This window comes from Corvus brachyrhynchos, unplaced genomic scaffold (genome assembly GCF_000691975.1).
Source record: "Corvus brachyrhynchos isolate BGI_N302 unplaced genomic scaffold, ASM69197v1 scaffold6, whole genome shotgun sequence".
Classification (NCBI taxonomy): domain Eukaryota; kingdom Metazoa; phylum Chordata; class Aves; order Passeriformes; family Corvidae; genus Corvus; species Corvus brachyrhynchos.
The window spans coordinates 4,404,903-4,415,148 of NW_008238632.1; the positions used below are offsets into that span (position 1 = coordinate 4,404,903).

The 10,246-nt window shown below is 43.4% G+C and overlaps 1 long non-coding RNA gene across 1 annotated transcript; it reads right to left on the minus strand.

Annotated features, from left to right (window-relative positions):
* Nucleotides 1-646: 646 nt before the first annotated feature.
* On the minus strand, nt 647-10,038 carry LOC108447398. Its single transcript, XR_001862942.1, has 2 exons — nt 9,371-10,038; nt 647-8,365 (listed from the first exon to the last, which is right to left on the minus strand). It is a non-coding gene; the product is annotated as an uncharacterized LOC108447398 (long non-coding RNA).
* Nucleotides 10,039-10,246: the final 208 nt, after the last annotated feature.

Consider the following 10,246-nt stretch of genomic DNA (forward strand, 5'->3'; position numbering starts at 1 on the left):
GCTTTTTGGTTTGTTTCCTTCAAAAATAGGGCTCTGTGATGATATTGTCTTTGTCCGTCCTCTAGATTTTTTTTACCTTGCTGATCAAGAGTTGCAAAGATTTCAAAGCTAAGCAAATTACTAGAAAGTTCATGGAAATAAGTGGCCCGATAAAGAAGGAGCTCCTCTGATGATCCTACAGAGGGAGAGGACAGGACACACAAAACCAGTAGAATTTGGAAGCAGATGGCCATAGCCATGTGGCCTTGCATTAGGGATATTATGTTGTGCTGTTCCTGAGCTTCCATTACATGTGCACAGTGATATTGCAGCACGGTTGCTCTATCCACAGATAGGGCTTGATTGGAGGTGGTAAGATGTCTGTTATTTGCAACAGGCTTTTAAAACTCAGGAAGGAAAGAAGGCATGAATTCAGTCCTGTTTAGTGAGCCTGGAACTGTTTAGGGTCACTGCTTCTGAAAGCTGTGGTAGCACATGAAAGTAGTGGTGGACAATGAATGTTCTGGAAGATCTGGCTGTACTTTCCAACAGCAGCAACTGTGGCTTAGGGTGGGAAGCCCAAAGCACAAACCTGTTGACTTTTTGTAATATGAAGAATTTGTGTAACCTATGCTCTGCTGTTAAGTCTAGGACTTTTTTTTTTTTAATTACTAATTTGTTTCACAGGTATTGTTTCCTTCACAGAATTCATTCTGATGGGAAGAATGTGTTAAATAAAAATAAGAAGTGCCAAAATGCCACACAGCTGTACCCATTCTGCTAGAGCACACTCAGATCATGTCTGCTGTATATATTGTACCACTGAGTACTGAGTGTCTGAGATCTCAAAAACTGACATTGATGGAAAGATTCCTCTTTGTCGGCAAGTTTTGCACCTGCTCAAGATAGGTTTTTCTTCTAATACCATGTCATTATATCCAATATTGGAAATGTAGTAAGAATATAAAGAGACCAGAAATGTCAGAGATCAAAATTGCATAGATGAATCCATAGGTAGGTGTCCAAGGGAAAGGCTTCTTTTCAGAGGTACAGCACAGGGATGCTTAAAGTTGTCATCCCTCATATCTGTGAATTTGTGAATATTCAGCACCTCAAAAGAATAGACACCAAGCTTAGATCTCAGTTAAGCCCCTGAGGTTGGCAATGTGAGCCAAAGGCAATATATGTGATACAAAGTGTGGTGGGTTCCTTTTGGTTTAAGGAAATTTATAGGTTTGAAGAAGGTTTGAACTCAATTTGTCTTCTCACATCTCAAAAAGTTCTCCACCTCCTGTGAGCTTTGAATCATCATACTTAAAGTCAAAAACATTTTAGAGCATTAAATCCAGCCTCTGATGTATGAACCATGATATAAATAACTTGGGGGCCTGTGTACCCAGAGAGCACTCTTCTAGACTGTGTTCATTCCCTTTAGGATTACACAATCCATCATTCTTAAGAAAGATGATGGATGAATGATGACTAAAATAAAAGTCACTTGTAAACTTGCCAAATTTCAACCATCTTGGCTGAAATTGTCCCTGAAAGGTATTTTTCTTGGGGGAACTATTTTCTTGGTGGAAAGCTTTTTGTCAGAATAAGTAATTATTTCCAAGTGCAAGTCTATTAAAAAAAAAAAAAAGGTCTGGAAAACTTTTCTTTTGCTGTGGAACTCAGTCTGAGGACAGCATTTATGTTTGTAGCATTTCTGAATTTATGGGGAATATCTTATTTGTCTTTGTCCAAATTTTAGGAAAAAAAATAAGCCTGCATTTCCCTATAGTGCACAGGTAATTCTCCAGAGTGTTTATCAACTTTGGGAATAATCCATCTTGTGGCTGAATAGGATTTTCCCTGCCATCCCTGATCTGTTGACCCTCTCCATGCCTTGACTACCCAAGACAGACCAGAATGGGGAAGCAACTTTGCTTCCCATGTATTGTCAATACCTCCCCAGAGCTCTCACACAGAAGTGTGAGGGAAGCAAAGCCTTGATGACAACCTGAGCAACAAAAATAGGTTCTAGATGGATGAACTAAGTGAAAAAAATGCTAGCTTTTCCCTTGAGGACTGCAATAAAATTAAATCAGTAATGTTTGTTATGCTGTAGCTGTAATGATAAACCCCATAGAAAACTCTGCGAAGGAATCATTAGTTTTGTTGTCGGAGAAGAGCACAGTGTGCAGTAAATAAGGAAGGCTGCCACACCTTGAACCACAAGGAAAAAACAAAATACAGTTTCATCATTCAGTGAGCACCATCCATCATGTGTTACGAATGAGGCACAGGAAAAAATATTGTGTGATCATCTAATTAAAGGCAATATCATAATTCATACTCACAAGGGGCCAAATTAAGGTTGAACAGACGGCCTAAATGCTGACATTACCTCACTCTTCAATGCCCAACTTTTCAGTCTTAATAGTCTCTTTTTTTAGTAATAGAACACAAAAAAGGGGGGGGATTATTTTTAAGGCTGGTTAGAAAGTCTAGCCACTGAGTTGTCATGCATTTCAGTGTGACTACATCCCCTATTTGGCTTTAGAAAGCTCATGCTTACTTTCTGCCTGCTTGTAGGTGCCCCAAAACACGTATTCGTAGATTCTATACCACTCTGTTACAAAAGCATTGCCACAATTTGCAAACTTGTGCCACAATTTCAACATTAAATTGTTTTAGTCTGTGATTTGGCTTGTGTGGGATAAAACTGTAACTTGCTGTCTTTCTGTAGGAACCATTGCCTTATTTTAAAGGAAAATGACAAATATTTTCCCTAATTTTCCCTAGTCTTCACTTCTCTGCCCATGGGAGCAATATTAGCAAAATTACCACCAGTGCACGTCAAAGCCACTTGGACACTGAGCAGACTGACAAATGGCTCACCACTCTGCAGGCTCCCAGGTGGCAGTCTGTAGTGCAGTGTATAAGGCAGGCACTTCTCAGTTCATTTTTCCTGTTGAATTTGCTTTTCAAAGACTGCTTCAAATCCTAACAACAATTTATTCTTTGCCTTTTATTTTCTGTAAGGATTGGTCAGTCTGCTCTGATTCACACTTCAGTAGCCTTTGAAGACTCAGATACCATTAGACTGAATGCTGAAAAGATTTATCATCTAAAACTTGAGCTGATGTATAGTCCTGAAGAGACCATCAACCTGAGGCTAGCATCAGCAAGGCAGGTTTGGAGTTCCTGCCCTGGGAGTAAAGGAGCAAGCAATAAGAGAGATGTAGGTTCACCTCTGAATGCAGTCTTGGAGAAAGGCTACTAATCCTATATTTATGCTCTTTCTGTCATATGAGCAGGGTCAAACGTTGGTGACAGGTGTTTTCTGTCTGCAGCAGCACAAGAAAGCTCCTAATCAAAGCCTGGTGCATCCCAGTAGAGGAGGTTATCTCCACTAGGATACCCCAGCTGCTCTGTTCCTGTGGTTTGGAGCTTCACCTGCTGCTGTAGCCAGCTGGTTAAACTGGGGCCACAGGTGTTGCTGGGAAGGACAGAAATGTGGGAGTTTGACTACTGTCAAAGTCACAGGGAAGAAAAGAACAACTGGAGGTTTGACTGGTCAGCTTTCTACAGTGGTGATGGTCTCTCTCTCTCCTCTTTTTAAAGCAAGAGCAAAGGGAGAATGAAACTAAACTGGAAAGTAAAAGGATCTGTTCAGAAAAATTCTTGGGCCTATCGTGAGCTCAAAGCACACACACAGGTGCTTTTGATTGCAGGGGCTTTGCGGAATGAGGGGACAAGTGGACTGGCATGTGGGGCACTTTGTGCAGTGCTTCTAATGATGTAATGACAGGAGTTTGGGCTTAGAGTGAAAATAGGCATTTTGAGCATAGCGACTTCCTCTTGCTGGTATTATTTAAGTAACTAGGAAGAACGGCTCTGCCCAATTTGCAGACCACAAACATGAAATATATTTAGCGTATATTCTCCAAAATGAGCAATTTTATTTTTATCAAAAATGCACTCTGTTTTGTTCAAGTAACAGATGGAAATCAATGGGTTTTAATGTAACCCAGAAGAGCAAGTTGTAGTCTTATTCCCTTAAGTGCCCCTTTGTTGTTCAGACCACAGCTGTAAAGGGATTTGAACCTCATCACAATAAATGCCAGTACAGAAATTTGAAAGGTAGGCCACAGACTTTGTGGCCCACCAGAGAAGGTATCAGCTGTTCCTTAGAGGGGTGTAAAATGAGACAGAAATGAAATAGCATCTTTTTCATGTTATTAATGCCGTAAATAGCCCAGTGGTGTTCAAGTTCAGCATTTTATATATAGCTTGTGTATTAAAAAGTAAACATCTACCATTAGGCTGGAGAATGTGCACTCTAAATGCAGAGATTGCTGTAGTGCAGTCAGTTCTAGGACAGAGTATCTCTTTGCTTCCTAATATGCAGCTAGTCCCCTCTGTATGTGTATTGTGTGGATAGAAGTTAAACACACACATGGACACACACATATATATACACGTATGTGTACACACAGGATCTTCTGCAGGAACAGATGATGACAGTGGGATGTTAAATGGCAGTTGCTTAGCATGGAAAGAAGTCAGGCACTGTGAAAGGCATCATTCTTGACATGGGCAGTAAGGCCACCATAACTCCAAACTGACAGCCCCTTGTGCTCCTACTTTTCTCCTGGGAATAAGGCTGGTCAGCTGCTGGCCATCCTGCCCTTAGTAATAGGGACAGTGTGGCTGCAGGACTCTGCATTTCTGCATGTTTAATTTTGCAGGCAGAACAGTTCTTGGCTAGCTGTCTACATATAATTGTCTTAACTTATTTACTATGTAAAATAAAATAAGTTGTTCTTCTATAATAATGGTTCTCAGTTTGGCTCCAAAGTTTATACCTGACAGATGTAATGGGATAAGAGGGAGGTCATCCCTCTTCTGTGACTGTTATTAAGCTGCAAAACTGTTCTCTCAAGAGGTGGCTTAACAGGAGTGCTATTAGTCATGGAGTAGGAAGAGGCAATTAGTCACACAATACTTAGCAAGGCAGCAAAAATTACAATAATGGAGGACCTCAACTACCTGTGCATATGCTGGCCAAGAGTTACCATGGAATAAGGTATAAAAAAGGGAATTTCTTGAATCTTTATTTCTTGAAATGGGCAGGTATGGCGTACACCAAGGCAGGGAGTGCTTTCAAACATGGGTGAAGCTCAGGAGGTGGCTCACTGGAGATGTAATCCCAGCTGAACCATCAAGCAATACTGACCACAACTAATAATTACATTCACCCTGCCTGGAGTATGATGAGGTCCTGGTTCCCTTGGTACCAGGTAAGGTACCAAAGCCTTGTACAGTAACCTTAAATGCTGGAGAAGAGTGCTGGAGAGGACAGGAATGTGGGTGGGGGAAAGACAGAAGGAGCTGTTACCATCTAAAGGTTACCTGCCTCCAGCAAACCGCTGCACAAAGGAGCCCCCTTGGCACAGACAATGGGAGCTTTTGCCATCCCACGGGAATGTTTTGCAGTGAATGCTTAGGCAGCCCTGGGGAGTTGTGTAAGAAGGCAGCCAAGAGGAAAACCAACCTGATTAGAAAAATTACCTCAGTCAGGTGTAGCCCACAGCTAGGTGCATACAGTCCAGAGAGAGCACTCAGTCAAAGTGGGGTTTGGTCTCTTTCTGCCAAGGCCTTAGTTACACAGAATTTTGAGCCCATTCCTTGGAGAATGAAGTTACTGAGGCCAACCCTTATGCAGAAATGGTGCTATAGGCATCCTGCCAAGGACAGCAGAGCGTGTAAAATCCCAGGCCTGAGGAGAAAGTATGCAGGCACGTGACAGTATATTGTGGTACTTTAATGTCAGAACCCCTGGTGGGATAGCCATAGTTAAGAGACACACATAAATACAGTGGTATAATTATATTCCAACTCCTTCTAGCATTACAGAGTTTTTGAAAGGAGCCACAATACTGACTAGGCAGTAAGCTTAGAAAGAGGTCCACTGGGTGGACATATCATACAATTAAATCAAGAGCACTTGTAAAGTCAAGTACCTGGCTGTCTCTGCTGTCAGGGTTACAGACATGGTATCACTGCACAGTGTTGCAGCATCCTGTTTGTAGTGGCCCACAACTTAGTCCTGTGTGATGTGCAGTGCCTTTCCTACAGTGGGAAGTCCACACAGCCCAAGCCATCCCAGGGGTTAGTCAGACCCTGGCTGCAAACAAGTATTCTGCTCTGCTTGTGAACTCAGCTCCCACACAGGGTGGCATATGTACTGCAGGAATGGTTGATGTGTGTGTCTGGAGATTTCAGGCTAACTCAAAGCAAAAATTAAATAAATAAAAAACCCCAAAAGAAAAAATATGTAAGGCTTTGTTTAATAGAGTATTAATTATGCAGGTACTGAAAGATTTCTAGTTCCTTTCAGCACTCAGAATTTAGATTCTGCTGGATATACTTAATTTTTTAAAGCCCTCTACATTTTGCAGTTTACACATTTGCATAGCGTAGGACTACTGTCAGGAACATATATCTACAGATCTGGGGCAGGAGCTGTTCTCATCATTTCAGTGGGATGGAAAAGAGAAAACAGTTCAAAGGAGGAGGATGGGGGAAGGGAAGAATTTCCATATATTTTTTAAAGAATCGTAAAGACACACAGGCAAGTGTGTCAATCATGAGACAGTTCTCTCTTTAATAATGTCGGGAACACAAAAGTTCACAGAGCACATGTGTGAGAGGGTGCTGCGCTGCCTTGACTACATGATCTGCATGATACATGTCAGAAGATGGGAATGTTGCTATGGCAATTCTTCCCTCTCCTGAATACTAAGTTGTCAAAGAAGCCAGTTCACAGTCAGGCAGGCTCACTTATGAACTTGCCTACTTGAAGATGCTAAATACTATTTATATCTTCTCTTGCAAGGAGACAACATCATTTTCTGCCCTGACCTCTTAAGGCCCTGTGCCCCAGCCCTCCAGTATTCCTGATGCTTATGTGATTTGGAAGCTGCTGAGGGCAGAGATTTAACTGAATTTTGTGCTGGAGAGTGTTGGGGTTTTCCCTCAGCTTATACAATGTCCTTCAATTTTCATCTTGCTAACAAGGCAACAGACGGGTGGGTCTTTCTGCATTTCCAAAAGTCATCTTGCTGTTTTTATAAAGTTCTGGATCAAGTAATTCATTTATCTTTACTTTCAGTCTGCAGAGGAGTAGCCTGTTCTCGCTCATGTTTCCCCCTGGCAGACAGCAAGAGCAGGACTGGCAGCCTGTTGGTCACCCCTACCAATTTTTTCCCTGGGTAACCCTTAAGGCCCATCCTGTCCTTGCTTCTGCTATTGAGCCATTCCCACTGTGCTGTGTGGGTACTGTGCTGGGAAAGGGATGCCTTCACTGCCAGCTCTCCTAATTGCACCTGTGATTTCCCTTAGAAATAATGCTCTGCTTTGCTTCCTTCCCTAAAAACCTGCATAGCACTGCTTTGTGGAAGCAAAGCAGCTTTGTTGTAGAGGTGGCAAACTTCAGTAGATGCAAGGATTCCTGTATTACAGTGTCTCCCAATGTCCACATTGTATCATATTTTCTAGTAGCAGTCTCTGTTTTCAGCTATTTTCCTTTTACCTAATTTTCATTTTGTATCTTGGAATATTCCCTGCTAGGGAAATCCTACATGTCTGATTCAGGATAAATTTTCTTAGATGGCTCAGGCACTCCAGAACCGAAGATAAGCAAAAACAGACTGTATTGTCCATATTAAAAAAAAAAAAAAAAAAGTTCCTTCAAATTAGTTGATCGTACTGGTTTTATCTTGGGCTTTTTTCCTCTTCTTCTTTTCAGTCGGAATGGGTACTGCTATAGGAAACTCTGGAGGTAGGCAGGATGTAAAAGTCTGATCTGATGTGCTGTGAATGAATCAGGACAACATAGGAAAGAAAAACTGTTGCTTGGCTTACCTGTGTGATGCCGATTATTTTACTTAATTTTACCACCTCACAGTTGGCCAGTAACTTTTTTTATAGTTTGAAGTGTTTATTTAGCACCTCCCATGGGCTCTAAAAGCACTAAAACAAATGAGTTCTGCAAGAGCAAATGATCAAGGCAAAAGGTATATGACAACCTAGACACCAAAGTACTCCAATACCCACCTCAAACAAAGAATGTACCCAGCATCTGGATTTAATTGATCCTTCAGTGATCAACTAAAGAATATCAAAGCCAACAGAAAATACAACGTCACAGAGAGAAACATGACCAAAAGAACAATAAAAGATAATTTTTATGTCAAATTCCAATAAGACCAATGAAACTCTCTCAGACAAGTCACAGGTTCGTGTACAAGAAGAGACATTTCCAAGACATCTTTGGAAACTGCAGGAGCAGATGCTTTCCAGAAATGTGTCTTCCTGATGTAGCATTCATTTGCACCTGTAAGAACAAGAAATAAGTGGAAGAATTTCAAAATCAAGCGTTGACTCTGTAACACATATTCAGACATAATTTAGATCCCCCAAAAATGTCATTGACTTAATGATTTATTTTATGTCTGGTTTCTGCTGTGCTCATCAAGAGAGCATTACTTAGTCCAGCTGAGTATTTTGATACCCATGTGACTCAGAGGCAGGGATTCAAACCACATTGGCCAGTACAGAGATGTCAAAAGTTTCCACAGTGCAAGGGACACAGAAGTGAAAAGCATTTGCTGGTTTAGAGGGATTAACACAGAAGGTCGATTAGCAGCTCTCAGCCACCCAGACCTAGGATTCTTAAACTATGCTCCTTCTTCTTTCTTTTCCATCTGAGCTCATTTTGTTTCCAGAGATTTAAAAGACGAACTTGAGAAGCCACCCCTGCTGCAGGTACTTTCCGTGTTTCTGAGTGAGCAGGCCAAAAAAAACAGCAGACCAAGATAATTTTCCTACAGTGTTCCACGCCAGCTAGAGAAAGATGATGAAGTGCAGAAGATTCACTGACAGCACAGCTCTCCCTGTAGAAGAGGACCAGCATACGCTGCTTTCTTATGGGCAGGATTGCCCTGCCCCCAGGTCACAGTGCTGTGCTGCTGCAGCTTGCCCAGAGCAGCTGTGGATGTCATGTCTGAAAGACTGAAAAGCTGAGAATTCCCTGCTCAAAGAGCAGCTTTTACCTCATGCTGCCAGAAGCTGTCCACGAAGCCTCATCTGGGATGTGACCATGAGAGCTTCCTCAAACAGCCGTGCTGTTTGCAGGCTGCCTGCCTCTAGTGACCACAGCGTGATCCCTTTGCTTTCCCCACTGAAGCCGAGAATCACTTGCCCATCCCTGGAACAGCTCCTCTGCATTCACAGCCATGAAAAACCGCAAGAGCTGGAGTAAACTGAGGTTTATTCAGAAAGAGGGTCTGAATCCAATTAGAGCAAAATAAACCGTCAACTTGACACATTTCCTTCTCACCTCGGCAGAAGCTAATCTAGCTGATCCCTTTGTGTTGTAACAGGAAAATCCCCGGTACCTTAGGGCTCCGCAGCCAGCGCTGGAGGACACGGCACAGGCAGCAAACACCAGCTGTCCGGGCCTCCTTCCCGCCCAGCTCTGCCTTCGGTGCTGCGAGCCAGCAGCTGCCTCTGCTGCCTCCTCAAACTTTCTGCTACGAGCCTACAGGCAAGCACTCACTTGGGGCCACATCTCGTTTTCTTATTCCCAAATAAGCATTCTGCTTTGCTGATGTGATGCAAGTTGCCTAAATAAGATATTCTGGGAAAGAGATCTTCCTGTGTGCTCTTGAGAGGAGGCAGTCGTTCCTTTCGGGAGGTATGGCGTTCCCACAGGCTGCACTGACATCCTGTGGCACGACTTCCCCCCCCGAAAGGAGCGTGAGGGGACAGCTTTGACCCTCCATGTCCCCTCTCTGCTCACCGCAAGTCACTCTTGCCTCATCCAAACCCTTTGGGAGGGGAAGGGGCACCTGCCCCCTTGCTGGGTCCAGCACCAGCTCCTGCCCACTGCGCCTGGCAGCCGCAGGGCCGGATCTCACCGCAGCTGCCCCTCATCCAGACACCACCAGCCTGGCAGTGAGGGACCGTCCCCTGCCCCTTTCTGGCGTCTTCTGAATCGCTGCCCACAGCAGCAGGGCTGTGCGAGGATGAGCTGTAGCGACCCATCACTGGGTGGGGTGTTGCTGGAAGGGTGGGGGCTTTTTTAAGGGAAAAAATGATGAAAATCCCTCACCCCCCGCCCCCAAGCTCTGCCCACAGGGCACTGAGCCCTGTCATGGGGTGCCCAGGGTCTGCAGCAAGCTGCATCCCTCGGCCCAGGCTATGACGCTGTGCA